At 41.3% G+C, this 27,227-nt stretch overlaps 1 protein-coding gene and 1 pseudogene across 11 annotated transcripts in view; both read right to left on the bottom strand.

Moving 5' to 3' along the window:
• The window catches only part of DLG2 (discs large MAGUK scaffold protein 2), a 2,147,153-nt gene that overhangs the window by 315,854 nt on the left and 1,804,072 nt on the right, over positions 1 to 27,227 (bottom strand). The gene's annotated exons all lie outside the window — the stretch shown is intronic.
• LOC102982139 (L-lactate dehydrogenase A-like 6B) lies at positions 22,734 to 24,545 on the bottom strand (annotated as a pseudogene).

Raw genomic sequence — 27,227 nt, 5'->3', positions numbered from 1 at the left:
TAGCAAACATGCTTTCCTCCAGTCTTTCAAACTTTTCAAGGTCACTTTGATTCTTATTTCTATCTCCGAGGTTTGAGTTTTTATCAGTAATTTTTGCTCAAATAACATTTCAGAGGCATTCAAAAACAGTTTACATTATTAATATGACATTTTAAAATACCAAGTATGACACAGCCTCACATATTTATTATTTCTATTTTTCTACTTCAGCTTTAATTTTCTCTTCTTAAAGCATGGACTGGGAGATTGGATGCCATTCGTTACTGTTGAGATTAACAATGATAATCATTGATAACAGCATGAGGCATGCTCATATATATAGGGGATTTTTATACATTGTCTTGTTTAATTCTCAGGAGGCTGGGATTATTTTTCTGACTTTACAAATAAGAAAACAGAGCTCAGGACTTCCCTGGTGGTGCAGGGAATCCTCCTGCCAATGCAGGGGACACGGGTTCTATCCCTGGGCTGGGAAGATCCCACATGCCACGGAGCAATTAAGCCTGTGTGCCACAACTAGTGAGCCTGCGCTCTAGAGCCTGCGAGCCACAACTACTGAGCCCACGAGCCACAACTACTGAAGCCCGCCCGCCTAGAGCCCGTGTTCCACAACAAGAGAAGCCACGGCAATGAGAAGCCCGTGCACTGCAATGAAGAGTAGCCCCCGCTCGCCGCAACTAGAGAGAGTCCGCGTGCAGCAATGAAGACCCAATGCAGCCAAAAATAAAAATAAATAATAAAAAAGAAAGGTATCATTATTAAAAAAAAAAAAGAAAACAGAGCTCAGAGAGAATCACTAACTTGTTCAAAGTTAAGTAGTTGGAAGAGGTTAAGGATTTGAAACAGCCTAACTAAAACGCTTGAGCTCTTAACTACCAATTCCCACTGTTCTCCCTTTAATAACCTAACCAGTTCTGAGGAGAAACTTGACTTTCAAGCTCCCTGAGACTGCAGCACACAACTGGGTGCGGCTGGTCCACTCTACCACAGCCCAAACAACCTGGTTTAGAGATCATGGCTCAGCCTATGGTGATCAGATGGTATAGGGCTGAAGCCAAAGGCTTTGAGTAGGCTAGAAAATTCCATCTATTGCTATCTCCTTATATACACAACTGTCATTAGATTGTAGAAAAAATTAAATTCTATTTGTTATAACATCCTTTTCACAACCATGTTGCTGATAGATAGAAATTTAGCACTTCTAGTTGATTCAAGTAGTTGTAGGGTTTTTTCCAATGCTAATGTGAAGGTGAATGGTGGACCATGTCCAGAGTCAACACTTTTTCTTTTTGTTTTTAAAAGATGAGAGCTATTTGCTATTTCAGCCACTAGGGCCCCTGGCCTGGGGCTCCAGGGAGTCCCTGAATAAATGATTCAATGTTCTCCAGAAATATTTGACTATTTCTTAGTATTATAGAAAGGATGATATCAGAATCAGAATTTTGGAAATGGAGAGAGCCTTTGTGACCCTCTTCAACTCCCGATGTATGATGTATACCTTTAAGCTGATTCAACCACATTGTTCTCCCACCATGTTGACCTTTTTCCATTTCTCTGATTCAGGCATTTCTGCATCTCTGCACATGCTATTTTCCCTACTTAGAACATAATTTTCCATCTCTTCCTCACTTGGAAAACTTCTCCTAGTCCTCAAAGATTCAGTCTGTAGAGCTTTTGATTTCTCCATCAAATCTGAATAGAGCCTTGCTGGGTATTCTTGGTTGTAGGCTTTTCCCTTTCATCACTTTAAATATATCATGCCACTCCCTTCTGACCTGCAGAGTTTGCTGAAAAATCAGCTGATAACCTTATGGGGATTCCCTTGTATGTTATTTGTTGCTTTTCCCTTGTTGCTTTTCGTATTCTCTCTTTTATCTTTAATATTTGTCATTTTGATTACAGTGTGTCTTGGTGTGTTCGTCTTTGGATTAATCCTGTATGGGACATTCTGTGCTTCCTGGACTTGGGTGACTGTTTCCTTTCCCAGGTTAGGGAGGTTTTCAGCTGTTACCTCTTCAGATATTTTCTCAGGCACTTTCTCTGTTTCTTCTCCTTTGGGGACCCCTATAATGTGAATATTAGTGTACTTAATGTTGTCCCAGAGGTCTCTTCAACTGTCTTCATTTCTTTTCATTCCTTTTTCTTTCTTTTTTTTTTTTTTCTGTTCAGTGGCCATGATTTCCACTACTCTGTCTTCCGGCTCACTGATCCATTCTTCTGAATCATTTAGTCTACTATTGATTCCTTCTAGTATATTTTTCATTTCAGTTATTGTATTCTTCATCTCTCTTTGGTTGTTCTCTGTATTTTCTAACTCTGTTAAAAACTAACTTGTTGCTCTGTGCATCCACTTTCCTCCCGAGTTCTTTGATCATCTTGATTGCCTATCTCCACTTCACTTAGCTCTTCTAGGGTTTTATCTTGTCCTTTCGTCTGGAATATTCCTCTGTTGCCTCATTTTATCTAAGTTGCTGTTGGTATTTTTATGTCTGTGGTAGGTTGGAGAAGTGGCCCTCTGTAGGAGGCACCCTATGCGTCCTAGCAGTGCACTCCCCTCTTGTCACCCAAGCTATATGCTCTAGCCCTAAGAGGGCTGCATGGGTCCTTCTGTTGCAGCAGGTTATGCGGGTGGTCCGGTAGGCCTGGTTGGCTGCCAGGACCTGCCTTGTATGGATGCTGCTGGCTGCTGTTTAGTGGGGCCTGGTCACAAGGTGGCTGGTTGCAGAAACCTAGGGGGCCTTGGGGCTAGTGCTGCCTCACTGGTGGTGGAGTCCGGGTCCTGAAGACTCTGGGGCTGTTGCCCACCCACTAGTGAAGCCAGATCCTGGGGTTAGTGCTGGACTGCTGGCAGGCAGAGCTGGTTCCTGGAGTCTGGCTGCAGGGCCCAGGGATCCCCAAACTCGTTTAAGATCATTGGTTGAGGGGGGCTGGTTCCTGACACAGTTGGGTATGGGGTCCAGGTGTCTGGAAGGTTGTGTAGGCCTGCTAGTGGGCAGAGCCAGGGCCCAGCTGGACCCAAGGTAGGATCTGGCCTGCATTGTGAGGTGGTGGTTTCCCTGATTCTGGTGTCTGCCCCCTGGTGGGTCTAGAGGCTTGTGCAGGCTTCCTGGCAGGAGGGGCCAGTGCCTGCTCACTGGTGGTTGGAGATGGGTCTTGACTCTCTGGTGGGCTGGGCTGTGTCTAGATGCATGTCCAGAGGCAACTGTGGACTCTTTGAGTCTTTACGCACCCCGTCTGCTGATGGGTGGGGCTGTGTCCCTGCTCAGATAAGTTGTTTGGCCTGAGGCGTCCCAGCACCATCTCCAGCAGGCTGTTGGGCGGGGCCAGATCTTGGGCTAATGAGGTAGTGGGAGGGTCCCACCTGGCGCCGCCAGCTCGGCTGACGCTGCGGGAGAATGCGCTCCCAAGTATGGCTTCCCTGCGGCCCGGCAGCAGCCCCTCTGATTCTCCGGGAGACTCTCCAAGACCAGCAGGTAGGTCTGACCCAAGTTCCTATCAGATGACTGTTTTTGCCCTTGTTCCTGGCGCGTGGGAGATTTTGTGTGCGCCCTTTGAGAGTGAAGTCTCTATTTCCCCCAGTCCTGTGGGGCTCCTGCAATTAAGCCCCGCTGGTCTTCAAAGCCAAATGCTCTGGGAGCTCACCTTCCTGGTGCCAGACCCTTGGGCTGGGGAGCCTGACGGGGGACTCAGAACTCTCACGCCTGTGGAAGAACAACTGCAATATAATTATTCTCCAGCTTTTGGGTTGCCAACCCCGGGGGGGTAGGGGATTTGATTATATCACCATTCCCCCGCCCCCCACCCCGCTCCTACCCGTCTCGTTGTGGTTTCTTCATATCTGTAGCTGTAGAAGGTCTTTTCTGGTAGGTTTCAGTCTTTTTCACTGATGGTTGTCCTGCAGATAGCTGTGACTTTGGTGTGCTCATGAAAGGAGGTGAGCTTGGGGACTTTTCTACTCCATTCCCTTGGCCGCCCTCCTCTAGAGGTTGCGGCTGAATGGACTTGTGGAATGTGCTTACTTGTGAGCTCCTAAAGATAGAAGCTTGTTTTATTGGAGCTTGAGACTCTAGCATAGTGCCTGGTAGATTGTAGGTGTGTAATAACTGAACAGGGGAGTGACCGAATAAGTAGGTGAGTGAGTGAATAATCTCACTACATTATCCCCGGCAAATGGTCATCCAAGCTGATTTGACACTGGCTTCACCTGATGAAGAACTCACTGTCTTTCAGGGAAATCCACTTGGGGTCAGCTCTAGTGATCCAAACAAAAGATCTTTGTGTAGAATCTAAATAATCTTCCTGGTACTTTCCACCTCCTGGTTCTAGTTCCGCCCTCTGAGGGCTGACAGAATATTTGTTCTTTTCTAGGACTGCTTCTTTTCTATGGTCCTCTATCTAACATTTGAAGATGGGTTTCCCTTTTCTAGGTTAAACGACCTCATTCCCTTTCCTTTCCCTCCCTATCATTCTCACCAAGTGACCTTTTGTTTCTACTTGCATACCTCCAGTGACAGGGAACTCTCTCTTTTTCTAGAGTGTCTGCTTCATTTTGGGATGGCTCTTATGAGTGTTATTTCTAGCATCTTGTTATTATTTAATGCCTCATCAGAGACTCACCTGAGTGCATGTGAGGTCAGTTATGGCAAAATGGAAGCTCTCACGCTATTATTCTTTAACGCACACCTGGTGTAGTATCTAGAGCTAAATACAGTGCTGACAAAAAAAAATCCATTTCTTTAAAATATCCATTTTTGTCATTTCCTTTTCCAACTTAAGGGAAGGAGTGAACTAGAGTGACACATAGCCATTGTCAAGCAGTTTACCATTCAGTGGAGGACAGTGACAGGTAAACACACGATTAAGCACCTAGTGATTAAGTGCTATGACAGGATAAGGTCAGAGTGCTCTGAGACCCAAAGGAAGGGCCCCTACTAGGTATGAGGAGGTATCAGAAGGTTTTCTGGAGGAAGTGACATCAGAAATGACATCTGAATGAGTCATCCAGGTGAGGATGGGTGCGGGGTGTCCACGCAGGGCTGTGGAAAGAGGGGTGAGCAGGGGAGTAGCGAGAGTATTCCAGGCAGAGAGGGAGGCAGATATGAAGGTCTGGAGGTGAGAGGGGGGTCTGGCACACGTGAAGAAAAGAAAGTAGTTGTTACTAAAGGGCAGAGAGGGGAGAAAGGAGAGTGGGAAAGAGATGAGAGGTGAGGCAGGAGAAATGAAGGTGATGATGATGGTAGTGGTGATAACTCACATGTACATATTTACTCTGTGGCAGGCACTGTTCTAAGCATTTCCTACATATCAATCATCAATTTCCTTAACCCTCACAACAGCTCTATGAGGTAAGAACACATACATGCCCATTTTATAGAGAACACTGGGGCGAAGGCAGATTCAATACTTGTCCAAGGTTCCACTGCTAATATATGGCAAAGCCAGGAATTAAACCCAGGCAATCTGGTTTAAGGGTCAGCATTCCTAACCATTACATATTAAGTGAATTTACAGTTTATCTTCACTGAAATAGGGAGCCATTCCTCAGCTTTTTTTTTTTTTTTTGCGGTACGCGGGCCTCTCACTGTTGGGGGCCTCCCAAGTTGAATCAATCCCTTTGGAGATGCTTCTCAGAAGGCAGCACCACTGCTCATGGTTGCTGAAGTTTTCCATCCTAGCTCATGTCATCTACCTGCTCTGAAAACTGTCATGGAACGAACACAGGGTTTAGACTTGAGAAGGCCACAATTCAAATCTTGGTGCCATGATTTACCAAGTCTGTGACCTTGGGTAAGTTACTTAACCCCTTTGAGCTTCAGTCTCCTCATTATGCAACTAAGATAGTAACCCTTATTTTGCTGGGTTGCTGTAAGGATGATTAACATAATGCAAATAAAGTACTCAACGGAACACCTGGCACGTTGGGTAGGTACATATCCATTATCTATTAAACGAGGACTTCCAAATGGCTTTTATCAGCAATAATAAAACCAAAGGATAGATTTGGTATAAGATTGTCTTGGAATAAGAGTAGCTAAGAACTACACATTTAACTGAATTGTTAATTGTGAAAAAAATACAAAGGGCTGACCCAGTGGGAAAGGGCTAGATAATTGGCACCGGATTTCAATTAAAATTAGTCAGGTGCAGAGCACTGGGGACTGTTTCAAGCAAATTACTTCACAGTTGGGGGTCTTGCTGGTATGTAGCAGGGGCAGCTGGGAAGAAACTGGAGTGGAATCCAAACTCTACTTTATTTAGAGAGAATAGGGATAGTAAAATGACCAGATATATTACCAGTGAATTAAATCAATGTAGAAGGCTCCATCTTTTCTCAAGAGGGGAAAAAAAAAATCTATTTTTTAATTTCCTGAAGTGATGTGATATAGTGAGATGGAAATTTGGGTTCTATTGCTAACTCTGTCACTAACTTAACTCAGGCCAGCTAATGAGCCGCTGAAGAAAATAGAAGGTGCTGGACTCCCACCATTTCTAGGGTCCCTGGTAGTTCAAAATTCAATGATTTCCATGGCTTAAAAATAACATCTCAAAGTATTTTACAGTTAGTAAACTGTTTTCCCACCTCGCTTTTTTTTTAACTGAACAGGGTGAGATATAAACAAACAAATGTAATAAAAGCATTTACATGTATTAAGTGATCTTTATCACATACTTGTGAAGGAAGCAAGGAAACTATAAATATCCCATTCAATCTTGACTCGTGAGCAGGCTGGCGTGGCTGGCACGGAACATGAGAGAGAGAAGGGGAAAATGGTGCCAGCAGAATGTCTCTTTGAGTTTAAGAGGTTTGGTCAATAAGTGGCCGGGGGCCACAAAGGCATTTAACGCAGTTTGATTTGTGTTTGGGGAAGGATAACTATGGCAACAGTGAAAAGTTGGGGTTGGAGAACTAAGTAATCAAAAATAGGATAACAAGATGGGAGACTATTGCAATATTAAACATGGTAGATGATGAAGGCCTGAATTAGAAAAATAAGAATGGAATTGAGGGTGGGAAATAAGTGTAGACTTGAGAGAGGACACAGAGGGAGGTTCTATACAGCTATTCTTCTCAAATACTTCTGGGAAACAAATAGAGTTTAAATAGTATTTATAGTGTTGAGTGGATGAGAAATGGGAGATGAGAAGGTGGTTAGAGGGGTGATGATACCATTAATCAAAATGGGAACACAGGGTGGAAAGTGGGTCTGGATGAGAGGATAGTGCATTTTGTTTTAGACATGTAGAGTTTGCTGTGTCTATTGGGCGTCTACAATTTTACAGGCAGTTGGGAAATATCTATCTGAAGCTTAGAGAAATAGTTAATTTTGCTCTCTTTTTTTTTTTTTGGCCACGTGGTGCAGAATGCGGGATCCTTTTTCCCTGACCAGGGACCGAACCGCGCCCCCTGCATTGGAAGTGTGGAGTCTTAACCACTGGACCACCAGGGAAGTCCTGAGAAATAGTTAATTTTAATAATCATTTTATTCTTGGTATTCCTCAGGTCAGTACCCTGATCTGACTAGACCCAGATATAGAAGAGGCTTGCTGTACAAAATGTGGCTAATAAGAGTACCCACTTCACAGAGTTGGTATAGGATAGATTAGTTAATACATATAAAATACTTATGGCAGTGTCTGGTATATAGTAAGGACATATAATTATTAACTATTACTGACCCCTTCCCCTGACACTCACAAAGTAAGAGGATGACCTGGACTAGTGTAAAGTTATATCAATAAAGACTTAGCAGGCCAAGGAGAAGTGCTAAGATTATAGGCATTGGAAGAGGAAGCATGGTACTCTGGAAAGCACAGTCCTAGGAGTTAAAGACCCGAGTGTTTGTCCCATCCTGCTGTTAGCTTATTTCACTTTGGGAAGTTCCTTTTCCTCGCTGGGACTCAGTTTCTTCATCTAGAAAGAGAGCCTCACGCTAAAAACCTGAGGTCCCTTCTAGTGATTAATAAATATATTCTATGCTTAATATGTATTTTGTTGACAGCTTGAGAAAAACATTCATTCAGCATTAAACTTTTCAAACACCCTCCAGCACGTCCCAGAGTGAATGAACTATACATTGTATTTGAAGTGGAAATTTCTAGTTAAGTCCCCTTCTCCTCCTGGAGGCTGTTGCACTTGGTTTCGAGTGAAAACATTTCTGACAGTTGTTGCATAAAAGCTCAAGACCAGAATCCTCCTGGAGCAGAGGCAAAATGAAAAACTGATATTGGATATTTACATGTCTTAGCAGTTAAAATTAACATCCCTTTTAAATTTGGCTTGCTGATGCAAAAGTAGGCATATATTAAAAAAAAAAAAAAAAAAGAAACCTTTAAAAATGTTTTGGTTTACCAGGACATTTGTAGAGAACTGATCATTTTGGAGTCTTTAACTGAAAATGATAAGGTGTAATTTGGCCATCCAAACCCAACTTTCTACAGGCCAAAACACAATAAATAACTTTTAGGATTCATGTGTTTTGAGTAACAAAGTAAGTCTCTTTATACGAATATGTAAGCAAAAATAGTTGAAACCTTATATTATATATGATATTAGTATCCCCAGCTCTGACTTTTCCCTTAAGCCTAGACTTATAAATCTATTTGCTTACCTGATATCTCCAGTTGAATGTGCAAGATTTTTCAAACTCATCAGGCTCAAAATCAAACTCTTAATTTTTTCCTGGAAACCTGTTTCTGGGGAGTTTTCCGACTTTCAGTAAATAGTAATACCACCATCCAGCACTCAAACCACTCAACCAACAACCTACATGCCAACCAACCTTAATTCTCTTTCCCTCCCACCTCCTGCATATAGTCCATCAGCATGTCTATTTCTAGCTCCAAGCAGTATTTCAATTTCACTCCCTTTTCTCTAACTCCACCCCTATCCCCCTTGGCCAAGCCACCATTTCTCCTGGGGATACTGCAATAGTCTCTTGACTGGACTCCCTGCTCTCACTCGGGCTCCCCCATTCTTCTCTATCCATTTTCGACCCAACAGGCAAAATGATCTTTTCAAAAGGTATTTTAGATCATGCCTCTCTCCTGCTAATTTTTTTCCATTGGCTTCTTGCTGTACTTTGAATAAAATCCAAACGCCTAGCCATGGCTTCCACCCATCCTTCTGATTCCATCTCATTCCACTGTTTGCCTTCTTCTCTGCCCTACAGTCACAAGGACCTTCATTCTGCTTCACTTAAAGCCAGTTCCCTCCAGCCTTCGGGCCCTTGTATATCTGCTGTCTTTCTGACTGTACTGCTTTTCTCTAGCTCTTCTCACATTTGATCCCTCATTTTCATAATTCTCAGCTTAAAGCCCAATTCCTCAGAGAGCTCTTTGCTGACTACCCCATTTAAAGTAGGCTTCCAGCCTATCTTTAACATCCTGTTTTAATTTCTTATAGAACTTAGGCCCACCTGATATTTTACTCGTTTATCATCTCACCCACTCTAAGGACAGCTTCCTGTGAGTAGGGACTTTGTCTCTTTTACATCCATACCTCTAATACCTGGAGCACTACATAGATACCTAATGATGTTTCTTGAATTAATAAATGATTGTAACTATTAGAACACATCGATTTTATTTAAATCATTAAAATTTATTTGACAACCATTTATTACATAATTATTATGAGCCAGGTTATAATCAGAGTCCTTTTCAGAAGGAATTTGTCATCTAGGGGGAGAATGGATGGTTAAACTGGACTCACTGAATCAGAATCTTTGAGAGTGAACCCCAAAATTTTTATTTTAAAAGAAGCTGTGTCTACCTAGAGGGGTGGGATAGGGAGGGTGGGAGGGAGACACAAGAGGGAGGAGATATGGGGATAAATATATATATATATATATATATATATATTTATATATATATAGCTGATTCACTTTGTTATAAAGCAGAAACTAACACACCATTGTAAAGCAATTATACTCCAATAAAGAATGTTAAAAAAAAAAAAAAGCTGCCTAATGACAGATGATCAGTCAGATGTGGGCACCTCTCATGGAAATGTAGCTCTTTGGCCTCCTATGCACTCTTGCTGGCTCTTCATTCACGCTAAATTTGATTTCTGTTTCCAGTTGTGCTGTGACTGCTGATTTACAAACTCTCTGGCCCTTTGGGGTTCTATCACCAATTAGGACTTGGCAGAATGGCTCGGGAACTTCCTTTAAGATATACTTTGGAAAGGAACACATGAACATGAGAACAGTCACCCATACAACCCACGACTGACCCATTCTCTTCATTCCAGGGCTCTGTCCACCATACTGCACTTTATGCATAGGTCTCTGTCGATACTAGTGTCTCTCAGAACCGTGTTGGGCTGTAGGTATCACGCTGGAGGTGTCTTTGAAGCCCGCCCCACCCCCACCCCCCCGTCTCAATGCCCTTGAAAACATTGTTGCTGTAGAATCACTCACCTCCACATCACCCAAGTGCCAAAAGTGCTCAGGCAAAGGGTCAAACTCTGGGGCACGAGGCTAAATTCTTGCCCTCAAGATCTGCTTCTCACCTCACCCTCTAAGCTCTCTGTTCTGCGATAGATGTGTGTGTGATTCCAGACTGACAGATTCCATTAGGTTGGGGTCAGATTTGAAGCTGAGGTCTTTCTCTGATGAATGGTTTGAGAAGCAAACTTCTGAGTTTGCTCAGCATATCCTCCCCTTTGAAATCAGTGCACTGATTGCAAGTATTCAATTATTTTTAAAAAACTTAATTTTCTGGGTTTCTTTTTTTCTTTATTGGGATATAGTTGCTATACAATGCTGTGTTAGTTTCTGCTGTACAGTGAAGTGAATCAGCTGTATGTATACACATGTCCCCTCCCTCTTGGACCTCCCCCCACCCATCCCACCCATCTAGGTCACCGTAGAGCACCAAGCTGAGCTCCTTGTGCTATACAGCAGGTTCCCACTAACTCTCTGTTTTACACATGGTAGTGTATATACGTCAGTCCCAATCTCCCAGTTCATCCCAGACTCCCTTCCCCCACTCCGAGTCCACACATCCATTCTTTATGTCTGCGTCTCTATTCCTGCCCTGAAAATAGGTTTATCTGTACCATTTTCTAGATTCCACATGCATTAATATATGATATTTGTTTTTCTCTTTCTGACTTCACTCTGTATGACAGACTCGAGGTCCATCCACATCTCTACAAATGACCCAATTTCATTCCTTTTTATGGCTGAGTAATATTCCATTGTATATATGTACATCTTTCTCCATTCATCTGCCGATGGACATTTAGGTTGCTTCCATGTCCTGGCTATTGTAAACAGTGCTGCAGTGAACATTGGGGTGCATGTGTCTTTTTGAATTATGGTTTTCTCAGGGTATATGCCTGGCAGTGGGATTGCTGGGTCATATGGTAGCTCTATTTTTAGTTTTTTAAGGTAGAATCTGAATAATTTTTAAGAGTACACGTATTGTAAGAACAATTTTAAAGTTATTGAAAAAGTTTTAACTATTGAATTTGAGGTTTGTGTTACTTTGACAATAAAAAAAAGAGCTACTAAGGAAGATTAAAAATATAGTAATGTTTATAGGAAAACTGAATAAATTTGAATAATCAAATTTTCAAACATTATATAAATCCATTTGGTATTTACTGAGTGTCTTCATTGTACTAAGTTTTGGGGATGCATTGGGGGAAAAAGCAATGCTTCTGCCCTCACCTAGAATCTACCAGAAATTCTCAACTGGGTATGGAAATGTGGGGAAGAGTTAGGTATTTTTTGTTCTTAAAATGTCAGAGTTTGGGATCAGCATTGGCGTTAATCATGCAAGGCTCAGGCATGTTAAGTCCTGCAAACTCTGGCACAGTCATACACAGTGAAAAACTGTCCTTCCAAAAATGCAATAGCACCTGCAATAAGAAATACTGGATCAACACCATTTTTCACATAAATATGCTAATTCCAAATGAACCTTAAGGAGATTATAGGGTATGTGAAAGAGGTTCTTGGTCTCCCTACCCACCCCCTGCTCTGTCGACCTCATTAATAAGCATTAAAATCAGTTTTAAAGGAAGGAAAAAACTGTCTCCAGAGACACCCCTGTCAAATGGTACCTTTCTAAAGCATCTGAAAGGCTTGAGTAGGAATAAGGTGCTAATGGAATTATCTTGGTCAAAATCCATTAACACAAAACTCAAATTCTGGCTGCTGCAGGCAGGACTCCCCTGATGGTTGTTTCACTATAGCTCCTCAGGATAATGATATTCTTTTGTGTTTGGGCTTATGTGTATCTTGGCATCTGACTGTTGTCCATAAATACATCTTAGCGTTTATCTTACTTATTCCTCACCTAAAAATAAGCTCGTCATGTCACTGTCTAAAAGCTCCCAGAAACAGTTTTTCTGAGTTCAAGCAAACTGTGTCAAGGGCTCTTAAATCTTCTCTTTCCAATTGTTTCACCAGCCAAATCAAAAGGAGGAGATCTGCACAGACAAAAATATTGAAAATTGAACTGTATTTACCACTTTCATTGAGAAATGATATTTATTAATCTATTTTCCCTTCAAAATATCTTTTACTTTTGTTCTTTTTTTTCTAATTTACTACCTTAGCCCTAAGTCTTGATCTAGACGATTGCAGCAAACTCCCTCCCAACTATTTGTTTTGAAAAATTCAAACTACAGAAAAATTGAAAGAACAGAACAATAAAACTCCATATTTTCATCAAGATTTAACAGTTGCTAATATTTTGGCATGTTTACTCTCTCTCCCTCCTTCTCTCTTTCTTTGCCTACCTGTCTCTCTCTCGATTGCTATCTATCTATCTATCTGGCTCAGAAGAGAGAAGAGACACACACATAAGCACACACACCTTTTTTTCTGAACCATTTGAAACATGTGGCAGACATCAGGCCACTTCCAACCTAACATACAGCAAAACAACTCCTCAATGTAAAGATATTTGCTATATAACCACATTACCATTGTTACACCTAAGAAAGCTAATGATAATTCTATATGATCCAATATACTGTACCTATTCAAATTTCCTTAACTGTCCTCAAAATGTCTTCTATAGTTTTTTTTTCTCTTCAATTGAAGATCAAAGCAAGGTTTTCTTCCTTCCTTTCTTTCCCTTCCTTCCTTCCTTTCTTTCTTCTTCCCTCCCTCTATTTCTTCCTTTTTTCTTCTTTTCTTTCTCCCTTCCTTCCCTTCCTCCCTTCCTCCCTCGCTTCCTTTTCTTTTTTTCTTTTTGAGTTCAGGCCAGATGCTTATAGACTGTTTCACATTCTAGATTTGTCTAATTGTTTCTTCCTGATCAGAATCAGGTCAAATATTTTGTCACAAAATCTTGTGCGTAATAATGTCTACTTATCACTGTATCACATTCCGAGGACAAAATGTGAGATTGTCTCACTATTGGTGATACAAAGTTTGGCCCCTTGGTTAAGGACCACCAGATCTCTCCATTCTAAAGGCACCTTTGTAAACACAAATCTGTGGGGTGATTTTTGAAACCATGTGCATATCCTTTTTCCAATAAACTTTCATCTCAATTTTTTTTTAATAGCATCTACTGACTATGCTTGCCTGAAACAATTATTTTATTGAGGGTTGGAAAATGGTAATTTTCTAATTCTCTGTTTTTTCTAGAATCATTAGCTGGTAATCTAATGATTACCTGTAGAAAGATTATCTAAATAAAAAGAAGGAGATAATTCAATTTACTTACTCTTGTGTGTTGTTTTAATTTTCATTGTCCTTTAATGTTTTATTATTATTTTTTAAGGCATAGAAATAACTCAGGCTCATTTCAAATAATTAAAACAACACAGAAGAAAAGCAAATAAATAAGTATCTCCTTTCTAGTCTAACTTTTAGGTAACCACTGATAATAAATATATGACTTCTACACATTTTTTTCCACACATATATAAATAATATCCCCAGCTATATTCCTGATGTCTAGAATAGTAGCTGGTATATCCAAATGATGGAATATACTATATTTATTGGAAAAAAATCTGTGTATAAGTGGACCCGTGTAGTCCAAATCCATGTTGTTCAAGGGTCGACTGTATATAGGTACACAAGCACATATATTTACCTCCAAATATAGTTATTATTTTAAAAAATAAATCAACTGACACTGTATTGTATAATTTGCTTTCTTTTTCCATTAAATTACCTTTTTATGAATAAATGTCACCAACTAGACTCTAAGCCTCATGAGGGCGGTTCCAGCCATTGTTTTTTTTAATCCACATGTATTCCTAGGATGTGGCACAAATTCCCTTCCTCACAAACTATTATGGAGGGTGATTGCAATTACATGTGCCTGTTGAATTTCTTCCTTTTCTCTGAAGAGGACTTGAGAGTCCTATTCCTCTAAAAAAAAGAATTCTTAACCAGCTTACCAAAAAATTGGTGGCCAATTCCAGTGGCTAATAATGAAAAGAAGACCAACTAGAAAAGAAAGTGATGAGATGAGAATGAGTGGAGGAGATACGCAGGACCCTGACAAGGAGGCAATCAGCTTTCCTTGTAGGGTGGGGTTTTCTATGCTGGAGCTGCCATCTTGAATGTGGCCTCTTTTGGGAAGTGGTAGCTGGACCACACAAAATATAGCCTTAACTCTGAGTTAGTGATTTTCTTAAAAAGTTTCTTTCTGGTCATTTGGAGAACTGGAAGAAGCAACAGAATCAGTTCAAAACTCTTCTGAAAAGACAAACTGCATAAAATCAAAGGAGTGAGGAAGAACAGCTTCTTCTGGAATTACCTCTCCTTCCTCACTTCCTTTGTTCCTTTAAGCATATATCGGGGCTTCATAAATTAGCCAAGGCTGTGTGCGGTCTTTTACCATCAATCCCAAGTGAATATTGTAAGCATCAGAAAATTTTCCATTTACACAGTCAGGGAGGTATTTTCAGTCATTTAAATCTTTTCTAATTACTAACCAATTCCCTCCTTCCAGCCCTCCCAATTTAGCGCACAGAACCCAGCTCCCTACAGAAAACAACTCCCCAGCAAAATCTAAGTTTCCATGGTTAGTTGCCAGAGCTCTGGATGTGAACAGAGCCGAAAAGCCACACTCCCATAGTTAGAGAAAAATCATCAAGAAATCAGGTTTCACCGCCATGGTGCAGTTCCTAGCACAGTGTAAATGCTCAGTAAATAATGGGAAGGAGGGAGAAAGAATCAGGAGATGAGACAGGAAAGAGAGAGGGACGAAAGAGGGAAGAAATCCAGTGAAATCGGCTTTCCTTAAACTGTGACCAGAAATTTAAATGTGGAAGGAGCTTACTAATAAAGATAATACTAGTACTGGAATATTGAGCAAGAGGGTACTGGGTACTGTGCTGGGCTTGTTATTGCAAATTCTCCCAAGAACTTTGCTGAGCTTAACTTTTACAGGAGGAAACTGAGGCACAGAGAGGTTAAAAGCTTCCAAGCCAGCAGAGCTGGGATAAGAGCTCCAGTCTGTGCTATACTAACTGCATGCTTTCTCCCCTACACTTAAGCTGCCTTCTCCTCCTGTAATACATACTGGCTGCCTCTAGCCTCAGGCTGCAGGCGACACTCTCTGACAGGCACCCGTGCCAGAGTGCTGCTCAGTGGATGCCTCCCCCCTCCTCCCCGCCATCCCCTACACCACGTACCACAAAAGGATGCCTTCTAACAGCCGCCCCAGCTCCGGCAAGTACCTGTGGGCCACTTTGCCTTTCCATCTCCTTAAACTGCCCCCTCTAGGCATGTTGTCACAGGCCTGCTTTCTAGGGGTCGCTCCTTCAGCTCCCATTGGTCAGTGCAGGGGCCAGCCCCCCTTAGCAGCTCCCCCACTTTGGGCATTAAGGGGAGCTCGACTCCTCCCACGGCCCCCCCAGCACCTCAATCAACGTCAGAGCCTTTTATGTTCCTGTGGCCAAGTTCAGCGCCTCCCCGCCCAGTTCACTCCTTGAACTGTACTCTGCACTTGGGCTGGTTCCCTGAAAGGCTGGCTGCAGGCTGACCGCTTCAGGCTCAGCCACAGCCTGAGAGGACGACCAGCATTAACTCAGTAAGGGGTGTGGGAGGCGGCAGAAGAAGAAGCAGCACTCGAGCTGTCTGAGACCCCAACTCGCAGACTCCAGCCGCTGCCCTAAGAGTTGCCAGCGTCACAGTAATGTATACAAAACTAGCCTTTGCGGTTCTTGGCACCGGGAGTTCCGCAGAACCCAGACATGTCATTCCAGATTCTTGAAAATCTCCTTCCTCTATCTTTTTCCTTCACCATTTAGTATTGCATGCAGGTTTTTTTTGTTTTTTTTTTTTTTGGTACGTGGGCCTCTCACTGTTGTGGCCTCTCCCATTGCGGAGCACAGGCTCCGGACGCGCAGGCTCAGCGGCCATGGCTCACGGGCCCAGCCGCTCTGCGGCATGTGGGATCTTCCCGGACCTGTGCACAAACCCGTGTCCCCTGCATCGGCAGGCGGCACCTCAACCACTTGCGCCACCAGGGAAGCCCATGCATGCAGTTTTCTATTGCAGTTTTCTCTTTGGCCAAATACCTAGCCACCTGGAAACGTTACCACATCCACTGCCCTGCAGAGGTGGAATCCCTTGATTCTCCCTTTCTCGCTCTCCCCCGCTCTTACTTTTCCTTCCTCCCCCATCAGGGTCTCACCTCCGTGATCCTCTCGTGATCTCTCTGCAGCTGCATCTGTGACTACATTCCCTTTGCTTCCCGCTTCCTTACCTCTCCTCCGTGGCTGTCTCTATTCCCTCCTCCTGCGGCTGATTTCTCTCGCCTTTCTCCTACCCCCTCCCTCTGACTGATCTGCTTTCTTACTACACACTTTTCTCGCTTCTCTGGTTGATTTCTCCTGCTCCTTTGGGAGGACAGCCTACGACTTATTGTGTCTACCACCTAATGCAGAGGTTCTGGAATTGGTTGCCCCTTTGAAGTCCAAACTGACTTGCTTCAAGAGCCTATAATTATGCTAATACAAAAAAATTTTCTCATTCCAACATTAATAAACTGAACATTGAGTTAGCTGTCAAATGCAGGCGAACCAGAGGAACTTGCTCTGGAACTGAAATAAAATTCTTTGCTCCCATTTTGAAATGCCATCTCAGGCTGTCTTGTTTATATTTAATGCTCTGTGACTCTAAGTCAAAGACAAAGCTTAAGTTAGGGTTTTTCTACATTGGGCTTCTGGGGAAGCTCCCTAGGATTTATAGGGCCATGGAGCTGCTGTAAAATATATTTTTTAAACCCATTTGTTCTTGTTTAATGTAGAGCCCTGCTATATATCAAGGAACTGATTGAATGCTCACACTCCTTAAAATTGTTGTTACAGGCTGAATGTTCTAGATTCCAAGTGCGCCTCCTCATTTGCCCCTTGTTCCTTACCTAGTACCAGCCAGTCAGCAGCTTAACTTTGAGCTTTTGAGCATGTGCATAGCTCAAGGTTTACATCACCTCCATGGTAACCTTCATTTCTTACCCAGCCTTTGTCAGCAAGCGTGAAAACGTCACTGCGTTGATATAATTTTAGTATGAACCTCAGATACAAAATACAGGGTTGAAAAGCACTTGGGGAAAAGTCACATTGGAGACATGTGAAATGACGCATAGAAAACTGTGAATATTAGATTAGATTATGCTTGGACGCCACCCATTTGCAGGGAATGTATCTGTTCTAAATAGTGCTTGTCCTCAAAGTCAGGTATAATGAGAAAGTCAGGTAAACTAGGAAAAAGGTGTGTTTTTTTCTTTTTTGATGAATAGGAGACAGAATAAATGTGCGTAAAAGCATAAATCACCAAGAAAAAGTATGTGGAATTGTACAATGTGCTTTTCAGGATAATGCATGTAAAAGTATCTGTTGTATGTATGAAAAGTGACCTTTTTGTTTTCTTTTCTGCTGGCTTGTGGGTGTCTGGCCATGTAAACTTCCTTTCTGCAGCACTAATCCACTTTAGGATTAGTAAATGGGTGGGGTTCGCAAAGCAACAAGCTTGTATTTGGCTTTCTGCCATCTAGAAATTCCTGCCTAATCTTGATTTTTATTCTGTGTGCAAAAAAACCAAAAAACAAAAAACACAAAAACAAACCCAGTTAACTTTCATATTTCCTTAAAGTAAATTGTTCTGCAATTATTTATATGTGTGTATATGTATATTCACATAATGTATGTATATTCACATATATATCCTATGTATCAAAATATAGATAGGTTAGGATAATTCACTATTTCAGATTAGTGCTTTTACGTTCTGATAGGTGGCAAAATCCAGGGATAGTATATTTTCAAGAATACTCAGTGGATGTGGCTCTAGCTTCTTTACCAATTAGCTTTGGAATTTTGTGCTTTACTTCCTTCATTTATTAAACAAACAAATATTGTTCAAGGGAGTCCATGAAGTCCCATTCAGAGTTATGACTCTGTGACTCAATCATCTGGTTAAAAAAAAAAATATATATATATATATATATACATATATATATATATAGTAAGATGTTTGATTCTGCAAAGAGCTATGTACCTGTTCTGCCTCCCTCCATTGTAAAAGTCATTCATTTATTTACTCACTCAAACATTCATTCTAGAAGCACTTGTTTGGGACTTAGTATGTTTCAGGTCCCATCCCATGTGCCACAGATACCAAGATTATTTAGATACAGCCTCTGTTCTTGAGGAGCTCAGGGTCTATAAGAAGATTTCCTACTTTATAGGATTTCATCTCAAAGGCCTAATTGTAGAAAGTTAAAGTTTTCATGCAAAGAACTCAACATGTATCCACACTATTAAGTGCTGACAATAATTGGTATTTCATTTGTTTTTAAACCATGAGTGTTTTTCTTAAATTGTCTTTATCGTTTATTTATTTTATTTTTATTTTTGGCTGCGTCGGGTCTTAGTTGTGGTGCACGGGGTCTTCGTTGTGGTGTGCAGGCTTCTCTCTAGTTGTGGCGCGTGGGCTCCAGGGCCTGTGGGCTCTGTAGTTGTGGCGCGTGGGCTCCAGAGTGTGTGGGCTCTGTAGTTTGCGGCACATGGGCTCTAGCTGAGGTGCGTGAGCTCAGTAGTTGTGGTACGCAGACTTAGTTGCCCCGGAGCATGTGGGATCTTAGCTCCCTGACCAGGGATCGAACCCGCATCCCCTGCATTGTAAGGCGATTCTTGACCACTGGACCACCAGGGAAGTCCCGGTATTTCATTTTGAGGAATTGTTTTCCTTTCTCCCCCTCCCTCCCTCCCTTCCTTCCTTCCTTCCCATATCAGTGGGGGCAGTGTAATAGAGGGGAAAGAGTATGGGTTTTGTCCACGCAGATTTAGGTTTGGAATTTTGGCACTGTTCCTTACCACTGTGTCATCCTGGGCAAGTGACCTGCTCTGAGACTCCATTTTCACATCTACAAAGTGATGATAGGAATACCTACTTCAAAAGAGTTGTAGAATCATATTGGTTGAATAAAATGATACATATAAAAACCTACTCAATGGATGGTGGAACTTTTAATATGGAAAGCTGGAAAATATACCTGTTTTGTTTAACATCCTTTTAAAGAATAAACCAACAGAGGTAGCTTTTTTGGTCTGAACCCTCTGAAAACTCTTTACATAATATCATCTATGGCTGTAACCTCTACTCAAGAGTTGTAGAACCAAGACATCTGTGAGGATTCTATGGGTACTAGAGAAATATGAATCCACATTAGTCTGAACCATACAAAATTGCCAATATTGACATGACCTACAAAAATGGCAATTTCGTATGGTTCAACCTAATACCACTACTGATACCATTAAAAGCACATTTCAATTTTGTACTTTTTAATGTGACTGTCATATAAAATTTTTAAATTGGGTTCTTTTGGGTTATTTCCTGGTTAAAAATATTTAATGAGTAAAATTCATGTCATTTGTTTTTCAGATTAAGGAAGAAATGGTAGAATAAGTCTGCTTGGTTCTTTTTTCCAGAGTAGTTTTAGAAGGTTCAAATTTTGAGTTTGTGAAAATTTCAGCCTCAGGCATTGGGGGAAGGGACATTAAAATCCATATGTATTGTTGGATGTTAAGGAAAAGAGCAAATCTTTGACTATTTTAAGAGAACAACATTAAGATTGTCAGCTAATGAGCTGAAACTTGTTCTGACTGTGATACATTACTAAGCAAAGATTAGACGAAATTAGTATAACAGAGAAAGAGATCCTTTTTTTTTTCTTTTTTTTTCTTTTGCTACATATGTGGGAGGGTCGGAGGATTGGGAATGTGTAGGAGAAGTGTTGAGAGGATATGTGGGAGAAGGATTGTTTAAAATGTTCAAAGGGAACTAAAATGAAGATAGGAAAATGTACGCTGGGGTACAGGTTTCCAAGAGCAGCTACTCAGAAAAGTGCTTCCAGTGCTGTCATCAGCACTAGTAGCTTTTGAACTTCCATCTGTGCTGTCTGCTGGGCTGGGAATACTCTGTCTTCTCTGCAGCCACAGGTGATCCTGTCACCCGGGCCTTGGGAAGCCCAATTCAAATCCCCTTCTTCTAAGAAATTCTCCCTAGCAAGTTAAGGGAATTTATATCCTCTATCATCAAAACTAAAGCAAAGAAAAGTACTTCTATTTCTTCTAACTCTCTCTTCCCAAGTGTTCTGTAAATGGTTTATGCTTGTGTCTAGTAGCAACGTGTGGGCTAGGAAATATATTTATACATCTGACATGGCCTTAAGACCATCTAGTCTACATTTATTGAATGTCTATAACTTGCCAGAGGCTGTGCCATCTACTGGAATCAATAAAAATAAGATTTGGATTTGCTATCAGAGAGATCACAGCCTTATGCTGTGATCTACACCTTTGAAATGTAAAAATGTACTCATGCTATGAAGGACTACTATGTTTCTGAAATTCTTTCCTCATAGGGAATATTGGGAATCCTTTAATTCCACTATGTGAGAGTCATTGCTCTAGCTTTAAGCTTGTTATACTATTAAAATCTCAATATAGTTGCAATAACACTTAGCCATTTTCCTGACATTCAACTTCAGTGTGAACTGCTGCATCTGATTTCTTTCAAGAAATAGAAGTAGGTTTTCACTGAGGGGGTGACAGAAAGAACATGAGGACACTAGAATCCTAGGTACACACAGAGTGTGAGGAGGGGGAGTTCATGGACCAGAAGTGTGGGAAATGGACCAGAGGTTCGCTTCTGCCTGGCCGGAGCAATGTCACTGGGCTGAGATGGGATGAGCACCAGAAGGCCAGTGATCAAGGCTGGCTCACAGAGCTGTGAATGCTAGGACTGCTGATGGCACTGTCAAAGAAGGCAGGACCACCTACTACCCCGCTCTGTGTCAGGCAGCATGCTGGGTGTTCTATCCCTGGCACAATTTAAGCCCCATAACAATTCTTTGACGTACGAGTCTGCCCTATTTTGTAGACGAGAAGATTTAGTTCAGGGAGGCTAAGTAATTGTCCAAAGGTCTCAGAGCCAGTTAGCAGTAAAGCAGGGTTCAACTATCTCTCTGGTTCCAAAGCCAACATTTTTCCTTCAGTTTGCTCTTTGGGAAATAAAGGAATCTAGTCAACTTTAAAGGCCAAATGCTATTCCAAGGGAAATAGTTTTGAATGAATGGCCACTTGAGGACCAGCTTATGACACACCAGATGAAGACAACTTGAATGTGAGAACCAATTTTATTTCCAACATTTTCAAGAGTAGAAACAAATACTCTCAATCGGATATCCTCTGCAGGGATACTCTCTCCCAAGCCCAAGCCCTGTGGGTGGTCAGCTGACCTCCTGCTGACTAACTACAATGGAGTGAAATGACACCATCACTCTGCCTACCTACTTAGCACAGTGGAGAGCTGCAGTAAATGTTTCATAACATGAGAAAATGGAGACTCGATGAGACTGAGTGATTTGTTCAAGATTACTTAGGTGTTTTGTGGTAGAAACAGGATTTGAAAACAAACCTGTTAGATTCACAAACTCTTGCTTTTAGCTAGTGCCTCTCTGAGTTCTGATATACTTTCTGGGGCAACACAAATAAGTCTACATTCATTTCTACAGAAGGGCCTTGCAAATGCTTTAACAACACAACAACAAGAAGCCAGCATTTATCAAATCCTTCCATGTGCCAAATGTGACACTAAACATACATGCATTATTTTGATTCTTTTCCCTAACAGCTCTATAAGTAGGCACAGTCATCATCTTGTCGATGAGGAAACTGAGAAAGAGAAGTAAATTGCCCAAGTTCACAATTATAAGTCCAGAGTCATAATCCAGATCCACTTTTTTTCTTTTGTGTATATATCAGTACTTTTATTTTTTATCTTGTAGAGGTAGTTATAACTTTTTAAGTAGTATATAAATGAACATAGGTATAAGCCAGACAGAACAAAATAATTAGTATGTATTTAAAGGAATTAGATTTTTTTCTTCTTTTCCAGCTTAGAATAAGAATTTCTATAATACAATAATCACCTACATCATAGATTCTTTCGAACCAAATGGCAACTACATATATATATAGAAGACAAGTACTGATGCATTAAAGGTACCGAAAACACCTCCTTTGATGAAATCACTTAGGATTGTAAAAAATAAGTATCATCCGACATCTGGATGTTAAATAAAAGCTGGAGGGCTAAATAAATGGGGGAGTCACTCTACCCACTTTCCTGTTTCCAACTTTTAGGGTTGCAAGTTTATCTGTAGGTTTAACATATACAGTCCCATACCTACTATTTCTTCTTCAATAACTTCTGGATGGTAGCTTTAAAAAAACTTTAAAGCTTGAGCTCCTTCTGAATTTCCCAAGTGTTTCTGCACTTTTTTTTTTTTTTTTTTTTTTTCAAATGGGCCTCCTTGTCAGGGTTCAGCTTTACTTGTATAAGTTCTGTAATTCTATTCTCACCCATGGTACAAGGAACACTGAGGAATACTTCTTCATTTATTCCATAGAGGTCCACAATTGGTAGAAACTGGATGGGTCTCAGAGTGCTCTGTGTTAAAATACCTTTTGCTAAATCAGCTACAGATAGGCCAGTGGCCAAGAAGTAGTTAACCCTTGAACAACATGGGGTGAGGGCAGAGTTAGGGGCCCTAGCACTCTATGAAGTTTAAAATCCACCTACAACCAACAGTCAGGCCCTCCATATACGTGGTTCCTCCATGTCCATGGTTTCGTATCCGGGAATTCAACCAATCCTGTGCTGATAGTGTAGTACCATAGTATTTACTATAGAAAAAAATCCACATATAAGTAGGCTGGCAAAGTTTAAACCTGGGGGCTTCCCTGGTGGCGCAGTGGTTAAGAATCCACCTGCCAATGCAGGGGACACGGGTTTGAGCCCTGGCCCGGGAAGATCCCACATGCTGTGGAGCAACTAAGCCCATGCGCCACAACTACTGAGCCTGTGCTCTAGAGCCTGTGAGCTGCAACTACTGAGCCCGTGGGCCACAACTACTGAGTTCATGTGCCACAACTACTGAAGCCCACATGCCTAGAGTCCGTGCTCTGCAACAAGAGAAGCCACCGCAATGAGAAGCCTGCTCACCACAACGAAGAGTAGCTCCCGCTCACCACAACTAGAGAAAGCCCGTGCGCAGCAATGAAGACCCAATGCAGCCAAAAAAAAAAAAAAGAATGTGACTGTTTTAAAGAGGGTGTAGTCAACAATGTCAGTTACTTCTAAGGGGAGAAGACAAAAATTTGGAGGCTAAAAACATTCATTAGATTTATTCATTAAGAAAGTCACGAATGATCTTAATGAGAACAGTTTAACTGGAGTTGTGAATATAGAAGATGCATTGCAATAGCTTGAGTCAAGAATGGTAGGTGAAGAGAGGACATAGAAAATTAAAAAAAAAAAAGTTTAAACCTGTGTTGTTCAAGCGTCACCTGTATTGCCTTTCATTTCAATAGCCTCACAGGCATTAGCTGTCACTTCTTTGCGGATATTTTTCCACTGCACATGGTCTTTATCAGCTCCTAAATCTGGGTTCAGATTCTTCAAAGCAATCAGCAATGTTAACTCCACACAGGAACACTTGAGTCTCCACGATCTCCAAGGATCCACCCATGACAGCTTTCAGGGTGGATATCAAGCTTTTCCCCATCAAGGGAGGGAAATGGAGAGTGTCCAGATTATAGCCACTTCCAATAACACAGTTTGGGAAATTCATTCAACTTCCAAGCTACATAAGATAGCCACTGGATTAGAAACAATAATCATTTTGCCACAGGGACTGGATTGGATAATATGGGAAGTCATTAAAGATAGTCACATTCCAGTGGATTAAATTAAGGTGTATTTCTCCTTTTTCCTGGTGTGCATCTGCTGTGATAATCACTAAATTGGAGATTGCAGTGACAAGATAATCTTTGCTGGAAACAATATTTGGCATTTTCATAAAAGGACTGCCAAGTTCAAGATCTAGTGTCTCACCCTTCAATTTGCCTTCATCAACATCCACAAAGGCAAGTTCATCATTCAAGCCTTCTAAAAAATGGTGGTAGCACGGGCCATGCCAACTGATCCACTTCCTATAGTGGAGACCTCATTGTGAAGAATGACCTTCTTGGAAGTGAAATTCATCATAAATTCATGGGCGACAGGGGTGAAGGGCCAGCAGAATGCCTGTCGCCTGCAGGGGACACTAAGCCATCCCCAGGTGAAGAAAAACTCCTGCACTGCCTGCTCTCCAGCTGACCCTTAGGGCTCCCTGGGCCCAGTTCATGTCTGCTCATGCAAGAGGTGGAGGAAGAGATTGGAGGAATCCTCTGAAGGTTTAACATCCCCCTCATCTTGTTACTGAGCAAAGTCACCCCCACCATGCAGGGGCCTCCCCGGGGCTTTGCCCGGGCCTCCAGAAAGGACTTCCCCCATGTCCTCAGACTAAGGCAGTCAAGGAGCTTCTTCTCTAGCATGTGAATCCTGGAGTGACCCTTTTACAAACCTGTGTTGGTTTCCATATTTGACATGCATAATAAACCAACCCAGGTCCCTGGAATTATTTATTTTCTATTTTTTAGTGTGGATACCAAGTCATGCCCACACTTTCTGACTCCAGAGCCAACAAGCTTAAGCATTGCTATAGCTAATCCCATCTCTCTTGCTCTCACCCTCTTCAGGACATCCTAATTTCTCTTTCACCCTCTAATATATCTTTATACTAATCCTAGTCTGTTGCTTCTTGATTCCTTTATAAAAATGCAGCAACTAGAATGGAACATATAACCCTAGGAAGGGTCTAACCAGTGTGAAGGCCAGAAGCTTGTTCCCTTTCTAGGCACCAGCACCGTATTTCTGTAAATAGGTTCCAGGTAAATATTTTGACATCATCATCAGATGGCTACCTTGGGGTCACCTAGAGCCACCAGATCTTTTGCTAAGGAGATGCTGCCATATGTCTCCATTCTAAATTGGTGCAATTAATTTTGGGAACTGTATTCTCCCAGACTGTCTGCCTTAGTAAGGGACTTTGTATATGTGGTAAACCTAAGCAACCAACAGGTATTTATAGGGTTTGTGCCAGTAGTTTGGTTTCTTATGGCTACTTATTAGATTAATACCTCTTGAACCTCAGTTGGGTTTTTTTTCCCCATTGGAAAATGGGAAAAGAATATATTCCCTGCTAATGTCGTGTGAGGTTCAAATGAGATAATGCACAAAATGTAAGGTGATGTTATTATCACAGATAATCTAGGTTTTAATACCACACCAGAAAGGTAATTATAACCACTAAACCCATAATCACAAAAACTGTAGCCCACAGGTCCTTTAACTATCCCAAACATAAGATCATCTATCCAGATTTTAACAAGGAAAACATTTTTACTATTCTTTTTTTCCCCATTTAAAGATGTTCCAAGTTGGCTTTCATTGCCCTCTGGTGGTTGTTATATGGAAGACATAACTCATTTTTACATTTTTATTTTTAAGATGTCAGGCAGTCTTAAAACATTCTTCAAATACTTTTAGGTTACATACATTCCTGTCAGATGTAATCCTTAAAGAGTCAACCTATAGGGACAGTTTCTAACATCTTGCCCAGCACAATATAGGTATACAATATCATGTATTATTTTACTAGGTCTTCACTCAGAATCTACTGACTTAAAATAATTAACTTTATTTATTCATTCATTAAATATTTGTAGGATATCTATTATGTGTCAGGTAAACAAGACAGACATTGTCCTGGCTTACAATCTAGTGAGAAAATGGAGTATTAAATATGTTGGTACAAATTAGTGTGGTAAATGTTGTGTTAGGGAAAGCACTGGGTATTTGAGTCTGTTAAGAGGGGTACCTAACCTGGGGGCATCTCTGTGTGTGTTGAGAGGGTGGGGTGGGATTCGTGAAAGAGGGTGTTTAGAGAGTGTAACAAGTGGCCTGAGATCTAAAGGATGAATACAAGAGACTTATTCAGGAGGAGGGGCTGGGGAGGGGAGAGTGTTTGATGGATTAAATGTAGGTAGATAATGGGAAGAAGCTTTAGAGATGAGGCTGGACAAGCTAAAAAAAGCTGTATTGAGGAATTTTAACTTTATTCTGGTGATTAAATTATAACCAACAGACTGAAAAAGCATGAATGCATGCCTTCAATTTCTTTTTTTTTAAACCTGCTATTTTTTGAATTTTTGAATTTTATTTTTTATACAGCAGGTTCTTATTAGTTATCCATTTTATACACATCAGTGTATACATGTCAAACCCAATCACCCAATTCATCACTCCACCACCCTCACCCCCCTGCCGCTTCTGCCCTTGGTGTCCATACGTTTGTTCTCTACAACTGTGTCTCAATTTCTGCCCTGCAAACCGGTTCATCTGTACCATTTTTCTAGGTTCCACATATATACATTAATATACAATATTTGCTTTTCTCTTTCTGACTTACTTCACTCTGCATGACAGTCTCTAGATCCATCCATGGCTCTACAAATGACCCAATTTCATTCCTTCTTATGGCTGAGTAATATTCCACTGTATATATGTACCACATCTTCTTTATCCATTCATCTCTTGATGGGCATTTAGGTTGCATCCATGACCTGGCTATTGTACGTAGTGCTGCAATGAACATTGGGGTGCATGTGTCTTTTTGAATTATGGTTTTCTCTGGGTATATGCCCAGTAGTGGGATTGCTGGGTCATATGGTAATTCTATTTTTAGTTTTTTAAGGAACCTCCATACTGTTCTCCATAGTGGCTGTATCAATTTACATTCCCACCAACAGTGCAAGAGGGTTCCCTTTTCTCCACACCCTCTCC

The sequence above is a fragment of the Physeter macrocephalus genome, chromosome 16, assembly GCF_002837175.3.
Source record: "Physeter macrocephalus isolate SW-GA chromosome 16, ASM283717v5, whole genome shotgun sequence".
Taxonomy (NCBI): domain Eukaryota; kingdom Metazoa; phylum Chordata; class Mammalia; order Artiodactyla; family Physeteridae; genus Physeter; species Physeter macrocephalus.
This window is presented reverse-complemented; position numbering and strand designations above follow the sequence as displayed.